Source organism: Phyllobates terribilis, unplaced genomic scaffold (genome assembly GCF_046119375.1).
Source record: "Phyllobates terribilis strain yellow unplaced genomic scaffold, ASM4611937v1 Scaffold_1__5_contigs__length_1240528914, whole genome shotgun sequence".
Classification (NCBI taxonomy): Eukaryota; Metazoa; Chordata; class Amphibia; order Anura; family Dendrobatidae; genus Phyllobates; species Phyllobates terribilis.
Genome location: NW_027362761.1, coordinates 702,657,443 through 702,682,212, shown reverse-complemented (window position 1 = coordinate 702,682,212; position 24,770 = coordinate 702,657,443). Strand labels below are relative to the sequence as shown.

The 24,770-nt window shown below is 40.6% G+C and overlaps 1 protein-coding gene across 2 annotated transcripts in view; it reads right to left on the bottom strand.

Annotated features, from left to right (window-relative positions):
• The window catches only part of TPM4 (tropomyosin 4), a 113,079-nt gene that overhangs the window by 81,497 nt on the left and 6,812 nt on the right, over positions 1-24,770 (bottom strand). The window lies entirely within an intron of this gene.

Genomic DNA, 24,770 nt, shown 5'->3' with positions numbered 1-24,770 from the left:
CCTCGGAAATGGGGTGTGTGTGGTGCATGCAGCTAAATGAGTCCTGGTCCACACTCCATCCTTACCCGGGAGTGGAATATCACACCTCTGGTTCGAGGTGCAATACCCCTGTAGCAGCCGAGCCCTCGGGGTGCTACACCTGTCCTTAGCAGTGGTTTCCTAGCAGCTATTTTACTATGAAGGCCTGCTGCACAAAGTCTCCTCTTAACAGTTGTTGTAGAGATGTGTCTGCTGCTAGAACTCTGTGTGGCATTGACCTGGTCTCTAATCTGAACTGCTGTTAACCTGCGATTTCTGAGGCTGGTGACTCAGATAAACTTATCCTCAGAAGCAGAGGTGACTCTTGGTCTTCCTTTCTTGGGGCGGTCCTCATGTGAGCCAGTTTCTTTGTAGCGCTTGATGGTTTTTGCAGCTGCACTTGGGGACACTTTCAAAGTTTGCCCAATTTTTCGGACTGACTGACCTTCATTTCTTATAGTAATGATGGCCACTCGTTTTTCTTTACTTAGCTGCTTTTTTCTTGCCATAATACAAATTCTAACAGTCTATTCAGTAGGACTATCAGCTGTGTATCCACCAGACTTCTGCACAACACAACTGATGGTCCCAACCCCATTTATAAGGCAAGAAATCCCACTTATTAAACCTGACAGGGCACACCTGTGAAGTGAAAAACATTTCCGGTGACTACCTCTTGAAGCTCATCAAGAGAATGCCAAGAGTGTGCAAAGCAGTCAACAAAGCAAAAGGTGGCTACTTTGAAGAACCTAGAATATAAGACATATTTTCAGTTGTTTCACACTTTTTTGTTAAGTATATAATTCCACATGTGTTAATTCATAGTTTTGATGCCTTCAATGTGAATGTACAATTTTCAAAGTCATGAAAATACAGAAAAATCTTTAAATGAGAAGGTGTGTCCAAACTTTTGGTCTGTATTGTATATATAATTATTATTATTATTTTTTTTTGCACTTTTATTTTTACCTTCCCTTTTTCCAAGAGCCTTAACTTTTTATAGCCATATGGGGGCTTGTTTTCTGCGAGACAAGTTGTAATTTTTGAATGACATCCTTCATTTTACTATTCAGTGAGAAGTGTAATTTAAGAAAAATGCAACTCAATTGTTTTTTGGGTTTTGCTTTCATGGCATTCATTGTGCTGTAAAAGTGACTTGGCAGTAGGATTCTCCATGTCAGTACAGTTACAAGAATACCAAACCAAACTTGTATTTTTTCATTCTTTTATTTATTTAAACTGTGAAAAAATGTGGAAGTTTGTAAAAAACTTTGTTGCTTGTGTCACTATTTTCCGAGACCTGTAACATTTTAAATTTTTACATCCATGGAGCTGTGTGAGGGGTTGTTTTTTACGTTGTGACCTCACGATTTCTTACTACCTTTTTTGGGTTAAAACAATGTTTTGATGATTTCTTATTGCATTGTTTAGTGGAGCTGCGGCAACCCGAAAATACGCAATTTTAGCATTTTGATTTTTTTTTTTCTTTGATAAATGCTGTAATCAGTTTAGTGTATTTTATATTTTGATAGATCAGACTTTTACAGATGCAGCAATTCCACATATGTTTATTTATTTTTTCTTTATTTTTAATGGGGAAAAATAGTGGTTGGTTGGATTTTTTTATTTTTCGTATTTTTAAAAACTTTATTTTACTTTATTTATTTTTTTTATCTTCACAATTGGACCATTATTTTTTTAAAAAAAGGAGCCAAATGTGATTTATCCACCCTGCTAGTAGGCAATGAAGATCCAAATGGAAGTATAATAAAGGATTTTTTTTATTTCAGATTCTTTAGTCAATGTGTTTCAAAGTCATTCCAGAATACTTCTTCTGGATACAAACCGTATATACAGACAGTGGAAGGAGAACATATTTATACACAAGATTTAGCAAATAAATGGGTGCCAAAGAGACCCCAACATGTCAAAGTTAATTTTTTTTATTTAAAAGACCTGAAGACAGAGAAAATAGGAAACCTGTTGGCACTTTGTGATTGCGTGAGGAGTGACTGCACACTTTATATACCGCTGTTAGAGATTGGCAGGAGTTAATAGCAGTGGGCACAGACAAGCTCCGCTTGTTGCTGAGGTAGGCTTGTTCACATGCTGAGTTTTTGTCAAGGAAAACAGCAAAGTGAATGACATTTCTGAACTTTCATGCACATGCTGCTTTTTTCCTTGAGGATTTGAATCATGGCGCTTTTTCAAATCTGCAGTGTGTCTATTCTTTCAGCGGTTTTGCAGTGTTCCTCACCCATTCAAATACATGGGAAAAAAAGCATAAAAAATGCTCAGATTTTACGCAGCGTTTTTTCTGCCAACACTCCGCTGCAAATACTCCGTGTGTACATACATTAACACTGGAGCTGGTCAAACATTCATTCTCCTCTGGAGCGTCACATAGAATACAGGGATTTTCCCTTGCCAAGTGCTCTACAGCATACATGGTATATTTTGCTATTGTGTCAGTGAGTTTCCCACTTTTCTCTCCAAAGATGTCCCAGCAGTAAGACTTCCTTACACGAGTCATTTTTGTGGCAGTTTCTGATGTTTTTTTTTTTATTCAGTTTTAGTGTTTGTTTTTTATACTACATTTTGTACATGCGTTTTTCTAGCATTTCTCAATTCCTACCAAGAAACCTACACAATTCACCCCAAAAATCCCACAGACCAAACACTTTTATGTACATTCTATACTGCACTGTAGACTTTAACATTTAGCTGCAAACAAAACAATTTAAAAACATCACAAAAAAACAAGAGGAACTGTCATTAGAAGTCATGCTACCCTTCACTCCAGAAAGGAACGGGAAAGGATCAGGGCAACAATTGCTGGATGAGGGAGAGTGGTCTTTTCTCACTTCCTCTGTTAATCTCTGGTATTATAGTGAATAATCCTTTGTTATTTTACATGAGACGGACAGTAATGAACTTTCATTAAGTCTCTTATTAAATAAATTACTTCCTGCATTCTGACTTTCATGAGTTTTTTTTCCTGGGAAAATTTTACGCTTTCATGTAAAAAACTGAAATCGTTCCTGGATTGCAGATGAAGGCAAACAAAGAGGATCCTTCTTATTTTGCTGACAGTATATACAATAGAATGCAGATGGTACATTTTATTATTTTTCTCATAGTCTGTGACACTGTCTTCATGATAGATTCTGCCTCTTACAATCATCCAGGAAGCAGCAACAATTTTGCCTGAAGGAGATATGCTACCACAGACATCAAAGTGTGCTGTGTGATAAATCTGGCTGACAAAGAAGCCCTGACCTAAATGTCTTATGTGAACATCTTGTCAGAAAGATAAAGGATGTGTTTTCCTGCTACATTACAACCGTCAACCCTATGTAAAAAGATTTAAGCTGGGTTTACACTGCACGATCTTGGCTGCTGATCGGCCACATGTAAGCTGATCAGCAGTTGTGTATTAGTATCTTTAGACAGGCTGACCAAACATCACTTTCTCCGCAGCCTATGTCCTGTTTACACGGGAGGATGTGCTGCTGAGAATGATGTTTTGTTGTTTTTTTTTAGCTCCTTGGTCAGATGATACAGGCTGATTAATTGACTATTCTGGATGAGCAGAAATATTTCTTGCAATGGAATTTTAGAAGTCATGGGCTTTGTCACATTTGTCTTGCCAATTGCCACTGGACATTGAATCTGTGCATGGCAGCATCTGAATGTGGTATGTATATTTTCTATAAGTGTAAGTTGAATACCCCAGGGTGAATAAGGACTCCAGCCCCAATCTCAACAACCACGTAAACATATTTGAGCCTGTTGCGTTTGTGTTGTAACCCATGGTCCAGGCATCACAGTCCATATTTGTATTGTGGACATCAGCCATCTGAAGCCAGCCTAAGGTTCACCCATTCTGTAAATGAGACACTATCATTGTTAATTTCTCACCATTTTAACATCTTGCTAGCATTCAAACTTTGGAAGCCATTACAGAATACTTCTCACAGCTGAGGGTTTGCTACAAATCTATTTAGTCTAGCCAATAATCTGTCAGCAAAGTAGCCCAGACTCCTTACTGAGGCCTAGCTAGAAAATACTTTATCCAATAGCAAACCTTAAATTATACTCTTCATGTACAGTAGTGTTCAAAATAATAGCAGTCCAATATGACTAACCAGATTAATCACTGTTTTTTGCATGACCACATGTTTAGCAGTTGGTGCAGTAGATTCTAAGAAAACCAACATTCCGCATTCATGATCTCCATGTTTTTGAGTCTGTGTATTTGAATAATTAATTGTAAGAGGGTGTGTTAAAAATAATAGCAGTGTGGAGTTCAATTATTAAGGTCAATCATTCTGTAAAGAAACAGGTGTGAATTAGATGGCCCTTATTTAAGGATGAAGCCAGCACATGTTGTACATGCATTTCTCCTTGAAAGCCTCAGAAATATGGGTCGTTCGAGACATTGTTCAGAAGAACAGCGTACTTTGGTTAAAAAGTTGATTAGAGAGGGTAAAACTTATAAAGAAGTGCAGACAATGATAGGCTGTTCAGCTAAAATGATCTCCAATGCTTTAAAATGGAAAGCAAAACCAGAGAGACGTGGAAGAAAACGGAAGACTACCATTCAAATGGATGGAAGAATAGCCAGGTAGGCAAAGGCTCAGCCAATGATCAGCTCCAGGATGATCAAAGACAGTCTCAAGTTACCTGTGAGTACTGTGACAGAAGACGCCTGTATGAAGCTAATCTCTTAGCAATAAGTCCCCACAAGGTCCCACTGTTTAAAAAAAAAAAAAAAAAAAGGACATACTGAAGTGGATACAATTTGCCAAAGAACACATCCACTGGCCTAAAGAGAAATGGAGAAAAATTTTGTGGACTAATAAAAGTAAAATTGATCTTTTTGAGTCCAAGGGCCGCGGACAGTTCGTCAGATGACCCCCAAACTCTGCATTCAAGCCACAGTACACGCTGAAGAGGATATGCCCTTGGAATGGATGTTTCAACAAGACAACGACCCTAAACACACCAGTAAATAAGCAAAATCTTTGTTCCAGTCCAACAAAAATTGAGGTTATGGAGTGGCCAACCCAATCCCCGGAGCTTAATCTGATAGAACACTTGTGGGGTGACATCAAAAATGCAGTTTCTGAGGAAAAGCTAACAAATGGCAAAAAATTGTGGGATGTAGTCAAAGCATCCTGGGCTCGAATAACAGTTGACAGGTGCCAGAAGGTGGTTGACTCTATACAACATAGATGTGAAGCAATTCTAAAAAACTGTGGTTATACAACTAAATATAAGGTTCGTGATTCACAGGAATGCTAAATCCTCAAAAAAAGAGTACATAAAAAGACAAATGCCGACACTGCTGTTTTTTAGCACAGCCCAATGTTCATTTTTTGTTATGTTCTGTAAAGTAGTTAAAATGTATATACATTTCTCCATGTTTTGAATTAGAAAACAGTGTGCAATGTTCCCAATGCATGGCAATAAAAACTATTATAAAGAATTTGTGCTTAAGTCATGTTTTTGAACACTACTATATAATAGCCAAATAGCACCCAAATAATACAGGAAGAACAAACATGTAAATATGCCTCACTACATGCAAATACACATTTAATACATACTATATGGACAGAAGTTTTGGGACACGTCTCCAAATCACTGAATTCAAATTTTCATTCAGTTCCATTGCCACAAGTGAATAAAATCCAGCCCTGGCATTTAATCTGCCTTTCTAAACACTTGTGAAAAATTGATAATGTAGTAGAATGCCACCATTGCAACAAGACAGTTCATGAAATCTATCTTTCATTCTAAAAATTCCACTAACAATTTTGATTAGTGTAAGTATATAAGAACGACAGCAACAACGTAAAGGTACAAAGTGGGTTGGCAAATTGCTGAGACACGTAGTGCATAAAGGTCACCAATAGTCTACTGTCTAACAACTACAGAGTTACAAACCTCCTCTGGCGTTACCACCAGCATAAAATTTGTGCACTAGGAGCTTCATTACATATGTATTCATGGCTGAGAAGATGCATGCAACCACTACATCTTCAAGCGCAATGTTAACCCCTTCGCAACCCTGGGATTTTCCGTTTTTGCATTTTCGTTTTTTGCTCCCCTTGTTCCCAGAGCCATAGCGTTTTTATTTTTTGGTCAATATGGCCGTGTGAGGGCTTATTTTTTGCGGGATGAGTTGTACTTTTGAACGACATCACTGGTTTTACCATATCGTGTACGGGAAAACGAGAAAAAAAATCCAAGTGTGGTGAAATTGCAAACAAAGTGCAATACCAGAGAGGTTTTTTTTTTTTTTTTTTTTACCATGTTCACTGAATGCTAAAACTGACCTGCCATTCTTATTCTCCAGGTCATTGCGAGTTTGTAGATACCAAACATATATAGGTTCTTTTTTATTTAAGTGGTGAAAAAAAAATCCAAAGTTTGCTAAAAAAAAAAAAATGGCGCCATTTTCCAAGACCCGTAGTGTCTCCATTTTTCGGGATCTGGGGCCGGGTGAGGGCTTATTGTTTGCGCGCCGAGCTGAAGTTTTTATTGATACATTTTGCAGTAGATCCGATGTTTTGATCCCCCGTTATTGCATTTTATTGCAATGTTGCGGCGACCAAAAAACGTAATAATGGAGTTTGGAATTTTCTTCTCGTTACATCGTTTACCGATCGGATAATTTTTTTTTTATATTGATAGATCGGGCGATTCTGAACGCGGTGATACCAAATATATATATGTAGGTTTTTTTATTATTATTTTATTTTGAATGGGGCGAAAGGGGGGTGATTTAAACTTTTATATTTTTTAAATATTTTTAAAAACATTTTTTTCACTTTTTGCCTGCTTCTATAGTCTCCATAGGAGACTAGAAGCAGCACTTGTCTGATCGCCTCTGCTACATAGAGGTGATGAGCAGATCACCTCTATGTATCAGAAATGCTCCTGTGCTATGAGCGCCGACCACTAGGAGGCGCTCATAGCGATCAGCACATGACAACACTGGGGTCTGTTGCAGATCCAGGGTTGTCATGCCCACGCATCGGTGACCCGTGATCACGTGACGGGGTCACCGATGGGCGGAGTAAGTGACGCGCTTCCGGCGCGGCGATGTTAAATGCCGCTGTCAGAGATTGACAGCGGCATTTGACATGGTAACAGCCGCGGGTGGATCGCGATTCCACCCGCGGCTGTTGCGGGCACATGTCAGCTGTAATAATCAGCTGACATGTGCCCGTTTCAGTGCGGGCTCACCGCCGGAGCCCGCGCTGAACAGGGGGTGACAGCCTGTTGCGTACTAATACGCCACAGGCTGTAAAGGGGTTTTAAACATCAGATGGAATTATTTATGGCTTTGTAAAGGAGGACTAGTACTTTGGGCTTGTTTTTCAAAAGTTGGCTTATGACGCTTGGTTTCAGTGAAGAGAAATGTTATTTAATGCTTCAGCATATGAAGACATTTTAGACAGTTGTATGCCTCACAGGAACAGTTTCTGTTAATGTATGACTGTTCCACAATGCACAAAGCAAAGTCCGTAAAAGCATGGTTTGGGTGTGTTTGGTGTAGAAGAAGTTGCCCTGACATCAAACCCAGTGAACACCTTTGAAATGAATAGAATAGGGATTCAGGCCCTTTTGTCCAACATCAGTGTCTGATTTTACAAATGCTCCTCTGGATGAATGGGAAAAAATACACAGTTACAATTCAAAATCTTGTAAAAAGTCTTCCCAGTAGAGTGGAAGCTGTTTCAGCTACAAAGTAAGACCAACTCCATTTTAGTCCCTATGAATTTAGAATGGCATACCATAAAAGCTCCTGTTAGTGTAATGTTTAGGTGTTCCATTACTGTAGTCCATATAGCGTACACCCATAGTTTTATATAGTCACTGCATATTGACTATAGAAATCCACTCCAACATGAGCACCGTTACATACAGGATCCCACATATAGAATAGATGCCCTATAGTCTGCATTAATGCGAAGCTGAGCATGTATGCACAAAGCGACATGCGTACAACATACAATGCTTCTTCCAAAAAGGTTGGGACGCTGTTTAAAATGAAAAAAAAAAAACAAGATTGCAATGAATTAGAAATCTCTTCTATCCATATTGAATTCACAACACAGATCAGAAGGTGAAAGAAAACAATTAAATTTATTTAAAAACTGATGACAGCAACACATCTCAAAAAAAGTTGTGACCGGATCATGTCCACCATTGTGTAGCATCCCCTCTTCTTTTTACAACAGTATGAGACCAATTGCTGGAGTTTTGGGAGAGGAATGATCTCTCATTCTTAAGTGATATAGGATTCAGGCTCCTCACCAGTCTGGGGTCTTCTTTGCCTGTTTTTTTGTTTCATAATGCGTTAAATGTTTTTTATTGGTGAAAGGTCTGGACTACAGGCAGCCAGTTCGTCACCTGAACTCTTCCTCTGAGAAGTCATGTTGTTGTTATGGATGCAGTATATGGTTTAGAATTGTCTTGCTGAAATATTAAGGCCTTTCCTGAAATAGACATTATCTGGATTGGGAGCGTATGTGTTATGAACGTAACACACACTCACTGACTGGTAACTGAAAAGGGAAGACCTACTACCGGAAGACGTCACACCCACACCCAACTGGTCCCTGTAGACACTAGAAAGACCCTAGCCACACCACTCAAAAACACCACCTAGGACTTGGCTCTCCAAAAGGCCATCGAGAGGTTTCTTGTACCTCCTGAGGAATGAGAGGGGAGGCTGCAACACACTGCCAACAAGAGAGCAGAAATTGTGCAGTAAGATACAAAACCCAAGGTGAGAAAATGAAAACATGTTCATATAGGGTAGAGAAGGAAAGCTAAGGAGAGCCAAAAGTAAACGGAACAAGTATAACCTCCCAGAAACCTAAAGAGGTGAAAATAAGAGGAACTGGGAAGGAAAACAAACAGACTCACTGCAGGAATTCAACTGGTATTTACCATGCAAGGTAAACCCCTTAGCTCAAAGGCTGGAACGCCTAATACCAAGTCCACCTAGGGGTATAACCAGCAAAGAAGTGCAGTGAAGGGTGAACATATAAAACCCAATCCAGAATGTGATAGAACAGACCAAAATGGGAAAATTAAAAAGCACCTGGAGAGGAGCAAACTAAGAAGGGAGAACAAAGACAATTGGAACATTCACCATTGTGACAGGGAAGAAAAGTCAATAGCTCAGCAGACAGGGGAACTGACCATGCAGCAACAGGTCAGTGGATCTAATCCCCAAACTGAGTCTCCAGGGATACCTGTAAGGAAAAAAAATGGATGCTTGTATGAGAAATTCTAGAAATTCAATATTATATTTGAAACATTCAACCACGACATGACCCGAATGATCACAGTATAAACAAAAACAAGCTGATGCTCCGAGTTCTGTACCCCTTCTGGGATCTCTGCAAGCACCAATTTGCACAGGTTCACAAGTTTCAGCTAATGGCTAGGAAAAACTCCTTTATATGTGTCTCTATCTCTCAGGTGTCTATCTAAATGAACAACAAGTGTCATAGCTTCCTCCAGGAACTGCAGACTAGGACTGTAGATCAGCATGATCTTAATCTGATCCGAAAGTCCCTGGCAGAACTGACTCTGAAGAGTGGGGACTTTGTCAGGGTCATCATAAATGAGGCCAAGAATTGAGAAAAATGCCTCACCAGAGGATAACACTGGGAAATCCTCAGGCAAAAAAAAAAGCCCAAGTCTGTGGATCTCCACGGAACAAAGACCAAAACAATGCTTACTTTTTGACTCTCAGACCCAGGGGAGAAAGGACGTAGGCGAAAGTATAATGTACACGAGGCAAAAAAAGATTGAGAGTTTACTTTCGTTCCCGTCGATGCTCTGCAGCAACTTTACCTTGGGGTCAAGTGCGATGCTCTGTTGGCCCGAGTCATTTGGAAAAGCTGAACAGTTCTTGACGCTTGATATCTGCAACCTCCAAGGATAAATTTTGTAATTGTGTGGCCAAGCGTTCACTGGATCCAAGCTGATGCCCCAGAAAACAAGGGCTAGCTATAATGTTATGAACATAACCCACATTCACTCACGGGTAACAGAAAAAGGGAAGAGCTACTACAGGAAGACACCACAACCACACCCAGCTGGTCCCTGTACAGACTAGAAAGACCCTAGCTGCACAACTCAAAAAAACACCACCTCGGTATTGGCCAGTAAGAGAAGAAATTGTGCAAGAAGATACAAAACCCAGGGTGAGAAAATGAAAACCTGTTAATATAGGGTAGAGAAGGAACACTAAGGAGAGCTAAAAGTAAACGGAACAAGCATAACCTCCCAGAAACCTAAAGAGTTGAGAGGAAGAGGAACTGGGAAGGAAAATAAACAGACTCACTGCAGGAATTCTACTGGTGTTTACCAGGCAAGGTAAACCCCTTAGCTGAATGTCTGTAACTCCTAAACCCAAGTCCACCTAGAGCTATAGCCAGCAGGGAAGTGCAGTTAAGGGTGAACATATAAAACCCAACCCAGATTGTGATAAAACAGACCAAATTGGGAAAATGGAAAACACCTGGGCTGGAGCAAACCAAGAAGGGAGAACAAAGACAATTGCAACCATCAGCATCTGGACAGGGAAGAAAAGGCAATAGCTTAGCAGACAGGGTAACTGACCATGCAGCAACAGATCGAATCAAATCCCTAAACTGAGCCATGACAGTACGTTGTTCTGAAACCACTAATGTTCAGCATTGAGAACGCCTTTCAGGATGTGTAAACTGCCCATACCATAGGCAGTAATGCAGCCCCATACCGTTAGAGATGCAGACTTTTGAACTGTGCGCTGCTAACAGTCCAGATTGTCCCTCACCTCTTGAGAGCACAGGACACAGGGTCCATAGTTTTCATGATGAAATTCAAATATTGACTCATCATAACACAGAACAGTTTTACATTTTTCCTCTGTTCATTTTAAATGAGCTTCGGCCCAGAGAAGAAGGCAGTGTTTCTGGATTGTGTTGCTACAGTATATGGCTTCTTCACTGCATGATAGATCTATAACTTGTATTTGTCAATTTTTGTGGTGAACTGTGTTCACAGATGATGATTTCTGGAAGTATTTCTGAACCCATGCAATGATTTGCACGAATTAATGTTTGTTTTTAATGCAGTGCCGTCTGAAGGTACGTAAATTTTCGAGCATTCAATATTGACTGTTGAACTTGTCCCATGCGCACATAGATTTCTCCAGAATCCCTGACTCTTTTGGGGATATTATGTACTGTTGATGGTGGGATATTCAAAGTCTTTGCTATTTTACATTGTAGAACATTATTCTGAATTGTCCCACAATGTTTAGGAATAGTTCACAGATTGGTGAATCTGACCATCTTTGCTTCTGAGAGACTCTGCCTCTCTAAGATGCTTTTTTTTTTTTATACAGTCATGTGACATAGCTGAAAATTGACCCTCCAGCTGTTTTTCATTAGTACCACTTACTTTTCCAACCTTTTGTGAGATGTTTTCCAACCATCAATTGCTAAATTAGTTTATTTTTTTCAAATGAATTGGAAAGAAGTCTATCTTTCAACTTTTCATCTGTGTTCTATGTTCTGAATAAAATATGACTAAAAGAGATTTCCAAATAATTGCATTCTTGTCTTCTTTACATTTTACACAGTTCCAACTTTTTTGTGTACATACACTTAGTACATTATGTGCTGACTGGTCAGCTGGTACTTGGTAAACTCATTGTTTTTTACTATGTTCAGAATGACCTTTGAGGGTACTGAACAACACAGTGTGGGTTACCTCAATTAACAACTTTGCTGAAACATGGTAGTGAACTATCAAGACATGAGAGAAATGTGTAGAAGAAAACATAGCTGCACTCTGAAATACTAATAATAAATGTAAAAAATTGGAACTGCATTATTACCATAGAAAATAGGTATGCGATAAATTATGTACATATGGAATATAGGAAAAATGGAACTGCAATATTGCTAAACAAAAATGACAGTAAAAAGAAGGTACTTATCGCATAAATTAATTCACATATGTTGGCCAATTTATGCGCTATCAAGAGTGCTGGAATGGTGTGGGTTCATTCACTGTCTAATCCAGTTTAAGAATGGAATGATGTGGAATGATGCGCTGCCGGCCGTAGATGGTAGGAAAGAACGGGAGTAAGTTGTTGCGATTTATTGGTCAACACATTTTTGGTGTTTCAAACTCCTTCATAAGGACAAAACCATGGTAATTTTTGTGCTGCTGAAGGAGTTTGAAACCCCGAAACAAGTTGACCAATAAAATGCAACAACTTACTTTCGGACTCCCGTTTCCTACCATCTACGGTCAGCAGCGCAGGTGAACCCACACCATTCCAGCACTTCTTATTTTCTTCTTGTGGGTGTGCAGCAGCCTATAACTCTTATTGGTTGTGTGCACACAACCGGACAAGGTGAGCACACTTTTTGTAATTTTTAATATGTAAAAGATGAAAATTATATATTATATTATAATATATATATATATTTGCCTAAAATACAAAGTAAATGTGTTATCTTTAACTTTAGCCCTTTTAGAGATCATTGCATCTTCAACTTGTTTAACTGTTCACAATAACAGTAATTTTGACCCAGTGGTGCCTCAACTTTTGCATGTCACTGTATAGCCAGTGTGTACTTACAATTGCTCATTTTGCCTTTCTACCCAGTAGAAGAGGATGAAAACGTTATGGGAGTGCTTCTTTAAACGCATTGAAAATATTATAATTTAGGCTGAATGGCATTATACAGCATCAGACTGAGGTGCCAGGAGCCCACCAGTAACATTGTTTCTAGAGGCTCACCCTTTAGTTATGTGTGATATTACCTGACTCTTGTTCACATATTCCCATCCGACATATTCTCCATGCACTTAAAGTGAACCTGTCAGGTACAGAAACACTATTTAACTGCAGATATGGGGGTAATTTGCAGGTAAATAGCATTTAAATCTTGTATAACTGGCTTACTGTTTTATTCTCCCTGCAGCTGCCGTCTTCCAGTCATCAGGGTAGGGCAAGGAGTTATTACAGTCATAGTGAGCACACTGTAATTACTCCTCTGTGCTATTTGAAAATTGCCGTTTTGCAGCGAAAAGTGCATGTCAGTGCAGGTACTGGATACATTGAAGTTGCGCTGTGGCTACTACATGTGAACTTACCCTCAAGAAAGTTACTTTGTGTGTTGCAATATGGTGATAAAAAACTACAATTCCAGCAGATCCCGAAGGTCTGCATTTACAGTCCTCCCTCTAAAAATGAATTAACTTTAGTTACCTAGAAGAATGGGGGATACACTTTATTTAGTGTTCCCCACACAGAGAGTGCTTCCTACACTGAGCAGCGGGACAATGTTTTCTTCATAATCGCTGAAAATCAGGATTCTGCCGCAAGCACTGACATTCACTATTGGACACTGTCTGGCCTCGCTCCTGGCATTATTCGTCTTTTCCAGATACGCACATTATCATAGACTTGGCTAACCATGATTTTGTCGTCTGCCACTTCTAAAAAGCAGTATGCAGATTAACAATAACTGAGAGAATGCAGAGGCCTATTAATAATTGTTAAATGCAGGAATCAAGACCAGCCTGACATGATAAGGAGCTGGCAGGGAGTTTGCTGGGAGATTGTGACTTCACCCTCTGAGAAGACATTGCTGCGCCTCCCCCTCCTGGCATTCCATTCCTCTGACATTAGCTTGTACCTACATCATATGCAGGCACTATTGTCTACAATTAACTGGTTGCACCCCGGTCATAGAGAACAGGTATCTGTGAAGCATGAGGGAATGTAACAGCAGAATAAGTTTCCTTGCCCCACCCAGTCTCGCCTTTTCCTTTCCCTTCGGATACTAATCAGACACTGAACTTGGCTCCAAGATGTTGGGTTGGTTTGTATTCCAGAAATGTCCTGACAGTGACTGCACCTATAGTTGTATCTTTGAAACAAATGTTCACTACTAGCTGTACGAGGTATAAGCCACATAGGCAAGTTTATATAGTGTAAGCATGCTCAATTGTTTCATGTCTGCTCCTGTCTTCCAGGAAATGCCAGAAAACCAAGAAATGCTACTCCTCTGACGTGCTATTCCTCCTTGGGAATATCAGACTACAGATGTGCTAGATATGCACTTACTATACTTAAAGAGAATCTGTCACTAGGGTTTTGCTAACCTATCTGACAGCAGCATAATGTAGAGACCCTGACTTCAGGGATGAATCACTTACTTTACTAGGTGCTGGAGTTCTTTTAAATCTGTTTTGTGCCAATTCTCTAAATGCAGAGCTCTGTATAACCCCATCCACACCACTGATTGGCAGCTTTCTGTGTACATTGTGCAATCAGTGGTGGGGGCGTGGTTGGACTACATGGCAGCAGGATTACTAGTCCTCTAGTGATAATAAATCAGTGATTTTATAAAAAGTAGATTATGCAGCCTGATAAGTGACACATCGCTGGAGTCAGGGTCTCTGTCCTTACATTATGTTGCTGTCATATTAGGTAGCAAAAACCTGGTCACAGTCACTTTAAAAAGAACATAACTTCCTCAGCCCCCGCACCAAACAGCCACCGTATATTTTTTGCAACCGTTATAAAGTACCCTATTTATCAAGCCCAGTTTATTGTCTCATTGATTTCTTCATATACCAACAATCTATTTTATAACTGTGATGGCAATATGCTAATTAATGGGTGACTAGTCATGGGGGCACTGTTTTCCCCAGACTAGTCTTCCCACAAATTCTGTTATTGTGCCCCTGTGGGAGTAACAGGATTTACAAAAACGTTGTCCCCGCCAATTCTTTGCAAATCTTTGTCTCCCTGACAATGTGCAGTAAGCAGAGTGAACTGTGCATATCCAGGGGGAGTAAGGACTCAGCCAGCCATTACCACCGGGCCGGCACTACAAAACTATAGTCACTGCTGCCTCCCTGAGAGCGTGAAGTGCGCCAATGAAGCCAGGGAGCATACACCCTTCTTACAGGTGATGCTGTATTTGCAAATCATTTTACTTAATCCCCACAGGGGTGCAGTAACATGATTAGTGGAATGAAAACAATGCTCCCACTATTCACGTACTAATTAGCCTTTCACCATAAATTCCATAAAATAATCTGCTCTACTTAAATGGGTATTCCCATCTCAAACATTTAGGGCATTTTCTATTTTGACATGTCTTTCGCTGACATGAATGAAGAGTAGGCCGCTCATGTGCGCCTCCCTCCATTCACTTCTATAGGAGTTTGAATAATAATTGAGCCCTCTTGTTGCATGAAACAACAACGAAGACTGCATTGGTCACATAACAGTTTACACCACTTTTTGAAAACCTGCCAGTGAGAAGGGATCTTTGTAAAAAAATAAATGTTACTTATTGCTCTGAACCCCTGCCACTCCAGCCTCAATGACTGAATTGATGGGATGTCATTACTTCTGCTACGGTCAGAGACCACCGAAGAAGCAGGGATTTGGAGGAGTATAATTGTCCTTTCTTTCAGGGCCATGGAGTCGATAAGTCAAGGTTTCAACTTCTCTATTTTTGTACACTCTGACTCAAGCTCTCTCTTTCATAAATGGCTAATAATTAGTAAGAGCAAATTTGCAGTAGTATAATGGTAACTGTATCACTGACCAATAGGAGCCTTAGATTGTTACAACATAAAATATATTTATATTATTTATGTTTCTAAACTTTTACAAACTTGCCAGTTTTTAACTTCATGACCAGGCCAAACTTCACAACTCTGACCACTGTCACTTTATGAGGTAATAACTCTGGAACGCTTCAACGGATCCCCCTGATTCTGAGACTGTTCTTCGTCACATATTGTATTTCATTATCGTGGTAAAATTTGTTTGATATCACTTGTGTTTAATGGGTGAAAAAAAATCGGAAATTTGGTGAAAATTTTGAAAATGTTGCAATTTTCAAACTTTTAGTTTTTATGCCCTTAAACCAGAGAGTTATGTCACACAAAATAGTTAATAATATTTCCCACATGTCTACTTTACATCAGCACAGTCTTTGAAACTTTTTTTTTTGGTTAGGAAGTTACAAGGGTTAAAAGTTGACCAGCGATTTCTCATTTTTCCAACAAAATTTACAAAACCATTTTTTTTAGGCACCACATCACATTTGAAGGGACTTTGAAGGGTCTTTATGACAGAAAATACCCAAAAGTGACACCATTCTAAAAACTGCACCTTTTAAGGTGCTCAAAACCAAATTCAAGAAGTTTATTAACCCTTCAGGTGCTTCACAGGCATTAATGGAATGTGGAAGAAAAAAATGAACATTTTTAACTTTTTTTCACAAATTTTACTTTAGACCAAATTTTTTTTTATTTAAAAAGGACCACAAAAATTGTTGTGAAATTTCTCCTCAGTACGCCGATACCCCATATATGGAGGAAAACTACTGTTTTGGCACAAGGCACGGGTCAATAGGGAAGGAGCTCCATTTGACTTTTTGAATGCAAAATTGTCTGGAATCATCAGTGGACGCCATACCGAGTTTGGAGGGCCCTTGAGTATGCAGATACCCCGTATGTGGGGAAAAACTACTGTTTGGGCGCATGTCAGGTCTCAAAGGAAGGAGTAACGTTTTGGAACACAGACTTTGATGAAATGGTCTGCGGGTGGAATGTTGGAAAGCCCCTAATTTGCCTAAATAGTGGAAACCACTCACAAGTGATGCCATTTTAGAAACTAGAACCCTCAAGTAATTTATCTAGATGTGTGCTGACCATCTTGAATCTCCAGGTGCTTCACAGAATTTTATAACGTTGATCTGTGAAAATGAAAAATAAATCTTTTTCCCACAAAAATGTTGTTTTAGCCCCATTTTTTTTTTAATTTTCACAAGAATAGCAGGAGAATAGGGACCCCAAAATTTGTTGTGCACTTTCTCCTGAGTACACCGATACCCTATATGTGGTTGAAAACTACTTTGGGGCACAGTGCAAAGCTCAGCAGGGATGAAGCGCCATATTGGAATTCAGATTTTGCTGGAATCGTTTTAGGATGCCATGTCACATTGGCAGAGTCCCTGAGGTGCCAAAATAGCAGAAACCTCCCGTATGTGACCTCATTTTACAAGCTACACCCCTCAATTAATTCATCTAATGGCGCAATGATCATATTTGACACCACATGTGCCTCACAGAATTTTTATACCACTGTGTGGTGAACACTTACTTTGGGGTTTCCATCTAAAACTCGTAGTGACGTGATTCAGATGAAACCCTCCGAGGGATTCATTCACTATAATGAGGCAGCAGCATTACTCTGTACTCCGTCTGGCCTCTGTTCTGTGTTGTCCTTTTTTTCAGAAGTGCAGAAAACTGTGGCCGACCACGCTTTTATGCACACCTAAAAAGACACACCGCTGGATCACAGACCAGACTGCGTCCACAGTGCCTTCATCTGCCTCATTATAGGGAATCTTCCACCAGGAGTTCTGTCTGAATAACGTATTTCAAAGATTTACACAGAAATCCCGGTGTAAGCGCTCAGCACAGAGCGCAGGATAAGTTTGAGCTGAGCTATACTGTGATCTTTGGGAAGCAGAATGAACAAACAACAGCAGGTGAAGAATTGGTTTTATTTATTTTTTTATGCCGTTCCTCATGTGGTATAAGTGATTAGACCACTTTATTCTTCGGGTCTCTACGATTATAACGATACCAGATTTAGATGGGGTTTTTATAACTGGCTGCTGTCACACATTAAAAGATGCTTTTTTGTTGTTGCAAAAACTAGTTTTTGCATCGCCATATTTGAGAACTTTAATTTTTCCATATTTTGGCTGACAGTCATGTGACGGCTTGTTTTTTGCGGGACGAGTTAACGTTTTTATTGGTACCATTTTCGGCACATGACATTTTTTGATCGCTTTCTATTCTGATTTTTGGGAGGCAGCATTAACAAAAACCAGCAATTCAGGAAATGATTTATATATATTTTTTTTTTATATGCTGTTCCGCGTGTGGTAAAATTTGAAAAGACTGCTAAAGAAGAATAAATTCTTCAGGTCAGTACGATTACAGCGGTACCACATTTATATAGTTTGTTTGTGTTTTGGCGCTTTTAGACAATAAAAACTATTTTATAGATAAAATAATTATTTTTGCATCGCTTTATTCTGAGAGCTATAATTTTTTTATTTTTCCATACATACATATTGTTAATTCTTAACATTAATTTATTGATGAATTAACAATGTTAATAATTAATAATATGTATGTGTGTATGTATGTGTAATATAAATATATATAATATTATCCTCTCTAATTCTCTTAACCTTCTGGCTATCACAGAAACCTGGATTCAGCAGCTAGACACCACCGCTGCTGCTGCTCTCTCGTTTGGTGGGCTGAAATTTTCACATACCGCCAGACATGGCAACAGACAGGGTGGAGGTGTTGGTCTGCTCCTTTCCTCACAATGTGCTTTCCAGGTCATCCCCCCGGTTCCCTCACTTATGTTTCCTTCCTTTGAAGTCCACACCATCAGACTCTTTAAACCCTTCTCCCTGAGAGTGGCAGTCGTGTATCGCCCTCCATGCTCCGCCCGCCAGTTCTTGGATCACTTTGCCACCTGGCTTCCTCACTTTCTATCCTGTGACATCCCCACCCTCATCATGGGCGACTTTAACATCCCCATCGATGACCCCCTCTCCCAATCTGCCTCTCATCTACTTTCTCTAACTTCTTCATTCCGTCTCTCACAGTTTACGAATTCTCCTACCCATGAAGACGGGAACACTCTGGACCTGTTTTTTTCCAGTCTCTGCTTGCTGGATGACTTTACCAACTTCCCTCTCCCGCTCTCGGACCACAACCTTCTCTCCTTCTCTGTTAAGAATTGTCTCCTCACCCGGGACACCCCCACTTACCACACTTATAGGAATACACGTACCATTAATACCCAGCAGCTTATGGACAATCTCCACACATCTTTAGCCCCCATCTCCTCCTTCTCCTGTCCAGACTTGGCATTGTCACACTACAACAATACACTGAAGAGCGCCCTAGATGAAGCAGCTCCTTCTACTCGCAGAAAGATCCGACACAGACAACGGCAGCCCTGGCACACGATGCAAACACGCTTTCTTCAACGTTGCTCGAGGTGTGCTGAGCGTCAGTGGAGAAAATCTCTTTTAGCAGAGGACTTCATCCACTATAAATTCATGCTCAAAACCTATAACTCTGCCCTTCATCTGGCCAAACAATCCTACTTCACCACCCTCATCACTTCAATGTCCAACAACCCAAAACGACTTTTCGAAACCTTAAACTCCCTCCTGAAACCTAAAGCACAGGCCCCCACCACCAACCTCAGCAGTGAGGATCTGGCCACTTATTTCTTGGAAAAAATCAACCACATCCATCAGGACATCTCAGCCCAATCTCCTCAGTGCCTGGATCCCCTTCCCTACTGCACTTCAAGCTCACTAGCCATCTTTGAGCCTGTCACAGAAGAAGAGGTTACCCAGCTCCTCGCTTCTTCTCGGCCTACAACCTGCAACAGTGACCCCATTCCTTCACATCTCCTGCAGTCCCTCTCACCGGTGGTCACCACTCACCTGACTAAAATATTTAACCTCTCTCTTTCGTCAGGTATCTTTCCCTCCTCATTTAAACATGCCATCATAACCCCTTTACTTAAAAAGCCATCCCTGGACCAGAACTGCACTGCTAACTATAGACCTGTCTCTAATCTTCCCTTCATCTCTAAACTCCTGGAACGCTTGGTCCACTCCCGTCTAATCCGCTATCTCTCAGATAACTCTCTCCTCGACCCTCTACAATCTGGTTTCCGCTCCTTACACTCCACTGAAACTGCCCTCACTAAAGTCTCTAACGATCTACTAACAGCCAAATCCAAAGGTCACTGCTCCCTGCTGATTCTCCTGGATCTCTCTGCAGCATTTGACACTGTGGATCACCAGCTCCTCCTCACTATGCTCCGCTCTATAGGCCTCAAGGAAACCGTTCTCTCCTGGTTCTCCTCCTACCTCTCTGACCGCTCCTTCACTGTATCTTTTGCCGGCTCCTCTTCCCCTCCTCATCCCCTTACTATCGGGGTTCCTCAGGGCTCAGTCCTAGGCCCCCTCCTCTTCTCTCTATACACTGCCCCTATTGGACAAACAATCAGCAGATTTGGGTTCCAGTATCATCTCTATGCTGACGACACCCAACTATACACTTCTTCCCCTGACATCACCCCTACCCTAATACAAAACACCAAGGATTGTTTATCTGCTGTGTCTAGCATCATGTCCTCCCTCTATCTCAAATTGAATCTCTCCAAAACTGAACTTCTTGTGTTTCCCCCCTCTAGTAACCTAACTCTACCTAATATCGAAATTACCTTGGAGGGGTCAACCATAACTCCCAAGCAGCACGCCCGCTGCCTTGGGGTCATATTCGACACTAACCTTTCCTTTACTCCCTATATCCGATCACTCACTCGCTCTTGTCACCTGCATCTTAAAAACATCTCCAGAATCCGACCTTTTCTCACTTTGGAAACTGCTAAAACTCTTACTGTCGCTCTTATTCACTCTCGTCTGGACTACTGCAACTCTCTTCTCCCTCTTACCAAAATTTCCCCTCTCCAATCTGTCCTGAATGCGGCAGCCAGGGTCGTATGTATGTCCAGCCGCTTCACCGATGCCTCCACCTTGTGCCAGTCATTACACTGGTTACCCATTCACTACAGGGTCCAATATAAACTCATTGCTCTCACCCACAAAGCTCTCTACAGTTCTGCACCACCTTATATCTCCTCTCTCATCTCAGTCTATCGTCCTACACGTGCCCTCCGTTCCACAAATGACCTAAGGCTAACATCCCCCATAATCCGAACCTCACACCTCCGTCTCCAAGACTTCTCTCGTGCTGCACCAGTTCTCTGGAATGCTCTACCCCAGACGATCCGATTGATGCCTAGCCCCGATGTCTTCAAGCGCGCTTTAAAAACCCATCTCTTTAAACAAGCCTACCATCTCAACTACTCAGTAAACTAACTTTCCCCTGTTCCCTCCTAAATACTATTCAGAATCTGCACCCTACTGTTCATCTGTTTCTACACCCTCCATGCACTCGATAAATGCACTCGGTAATTGAGTATTGCACTTTAACATACAGGCTGATGACCGGATCATACAGCTTTATATGATAATCCCGACTTATTATAATTGCCAGACCTGAAATAACAAGCACTTTCCACCTATTGTGTCCCCCCATTTCCATGTAGATTGTAAGCTTGCGAGCAGGGACCTCACTCCTGATGTAACTGTTAAACTGTCTCACCTTGTATTGAATTTATTGTTTGTACATGTCCCCGCTTAATTGTAAAGTGCTGCGGAATATGTTGGCGCTATATAAATAAAAATTATTATTATTATTATTATTATTATTTTTTTTTTCTTTTTTAAGCTGGAGCCTGTACATTTATCCTGCCTCTACTCAAAACTAACTGACTCCACAGCTGTGCTTTCTATATTTTATAAAGAGCACTTGTCTTTGGTTTTCACAATGTTTTGGGAAAATCTCACTCCAAAATGACTGTGCAGAACCATTCCCTAACTACTGCTCTGTACATGGGATTCTCAAACTTCTACTATATTGGCACAATTCAGAGGGTACAGTAATTTTGAGAATAACATTGTTTTTGTTTAAAAAAAAAAGGCACATCCATTTTTGTGGCATGTTGACATTGTTTTTTTGTATATGGATTTTTTCAAATAATATATGCTTTAATACTTAGATCATGTGACTTTAAGATTCCACTTAGAATTGGATTGTTTTTACAAAGAACGCCACAAGAAATGTACAACACATTAAGGGAAATCTGTCAGCAGGTTTTTACTACGTCATCTAAAAGCTGCATTGTGTAAAGAAAGAGACCCTGATTCCTATGATGTATCACTTAGTTTACTGGAAACAGCAGTTGTGACATAATCAGAATTCTTAATTATAGAATGAAGCAGAGCTCAGAAAGCTAACCCTGATCACACCACAGCTTTCTGTGTACATTGTATATTGACAGTGAGCTGCTTATCACAGGAGGGGGCAGAGTTAGACAAATTGGCACAAAGCAGCTAGTCCCAGCAATGATAATATCCTAGTGATAAAACCTTCACTGTAATTAAAGAACAGCACACAGCCTGTGACACATTGCTGAATTCAGTGTATTAACCCCTACCTCATGCTGCCCTCAGATTACATAGCAAACAAGAAACAGCTGACAGATTCCCTTTAAAGGTGGATTTACACCATCCGATTTGTGACACTACACAATTGTTTACACGGGCAGACAGCGCTTAGCGATGTGCACTGTCACGGGTGTGTCAGATGTGACAGACAGTCGCCCTGCAGTTGGTTGCAGGAGATCTCTTCATTTGGCATTACAGACACCTTCTTATATCTATCTCACTCTAGGACCCAGCGGCTACCTCCCTCCGCCTAATTGACACCCAGGCCTGGGTGTTTAAATACTTTTTGTTTGCTATAGGGAGGTGCTGGTGATATTCACATGAACCCTCGTAAAGGCTTGGAGCTGTTGCAGTCTGCTTACTTCCTCTTTGGTGCTAAGAGGCCATGTGTGCAATCTCTCTGAAGTCGGCTCAAGCTAAGTTACTTCCCCTGTGTCTGTCTCCCCTTGCTGTCTTTAGTTGTTAGTCGGGACTGACTAGCGTTCATTCCCCCTTCCCTAGCTAGGGCCTAGCTCTAGGGAGATACAGGGTTTTAGGTTCCTGATCGGCGATTGGTGACAAACCAATATAGGGACGGTAGGGAAGACAGGGTGATATCAGATCAGCCTAGAAGGTCTCCACCCCCTCTTTCCTTAGTGCCTGGGCTCCCTTCCCCTCATCCCTTTGTGTTGCACTTTGTCTTTCCTACATTGTGCGTGACATACACTGTGCGATCTGTGGTAGATTGTTCACTGCACATAGGTTGGGATAGTTCTTGCTTTACAAAGGGCAACGCGTTGTCATTTTGCTCGTTAATCGAGTGATCGAAAACCTGCTTAGACTGCTCGTTCTTGGTAATATTGCAGTGTAAGTGGATCCTATGATCTGGCCTTAGCATCTTAGCATTTTTTTTTTATTGTTTAAAGCACCATTCCAGCAGGCCTTTTTTATTTTTATTTCACCGCTGGAATGGTATCACTAATTCATGTTCCCTGCCCCTAGTATTATACTTACCGGTGTTCTGCTCCACCCTGTGCCGCTCCTGTCCCGATCCACCATCTTGTGACTGCAACTTCTTATTGTGAATCAGAAGTAACGGTCACACCAGCTCTCAATGGAAGTCAATGAGAGTCTCTTTTTGGCCACATTCTGGGTCTCATAGACTTACATTGAGTAGTCATCTCCGGATCACCCAGCAGACACTGGAGCGATCCAGCAGGTCACAAGCTGTTGAAGACGACCAGAACGGCGCTGATAACAGAAGAAGACAGCGGCTAGTAAGTCTGATATTAGGGACAGGGAACTTACATTAGTGGCACCACTCCAGCACTGAAATAAAAAAAAATGCTGGAGTGGTGCTTTAAGGAAAACGGCAATATACTTCTATTATCAGAATGACCTCTCATATATGCAGTAATGATCTGATAATAGATTACTGCACAAGTTGGAAAATCAAATTCCCTGCTCTTTCTTAAGGCATCCATTAGCATGATACAAGTTTCAGTAACAGTCTATGGTACAGCAGCTGCATGTTATTAGACAATAAACTCTTCTGAACTTGACTTCCATCTAGCTACTCTGTAATAGGAACTGATGACAAGCAATTCCATAGATGGGTATTTGTGTATACAGTGTATTACTACAGTCTGACACTACTATGGTGTGTGCCAGTATCCTCGGCAGAATACATTGTACTGCTATAAATGCTCTGCCATCGCCCTCTGGTGAACAGATGAAGAACTTTCACAATATCACAAATATATTTTTATTTATCAAAAATAGTTTATTTTCCAAATACATTTTTAATGCACGTGAATTTCTATATTTCCACACAGCAGTCTTGTTTCAGCACTGTTGCAAGCACTGGAATTTGTACAGGATCTTTCTGGTCTATGAACGCCGTTAGCATGAGATCGGAACTACAATGAACACAGGTTGCATAATAATGCACGCTTAGAATTATTCCGGGTATTGGAAGACATGTAAGTTTCAAATGTACCCTAAAAAACTATTCTTAAACCTGTCAACAATTCCAAAATTAAATCCACGCATGTTACACAGAGATTTTGGTGCGGATGTGGACGCAGATTTGACGCATTTCATTGAACTGAATAAAATCGTGTCATGTCTGCAACAGATCGGGTATGCAGCGGATTTTAGAGTGAGCAACGGGTGTAGTGCCTAGTATCCACTGCAGATTTGTTTAATTTTTATGCTGTAAATGAATAAGGTTTGTTATACTGTTGTTGGACTATGGTTTATTGTGGAATTTATGAAATATCAGAAGAAATATATGAGGCGTAAACTTAGCCTTTAGATGGTAGCTGCCAAGTGGTGCAATAATAAAATCAGATCTACACACGCATCTGTAATATGGCACTCAGATTTCTGTAGATCTGTATGCCTCCAGTTTCACATAAAAACATTTTAAAGGGAACCTGTCATGCCCCCAAATATTAACCTGTAGATATGGGGATAATCTGCAGGGTAATAATGTTCTGAAGCTGCCCGGCTGAC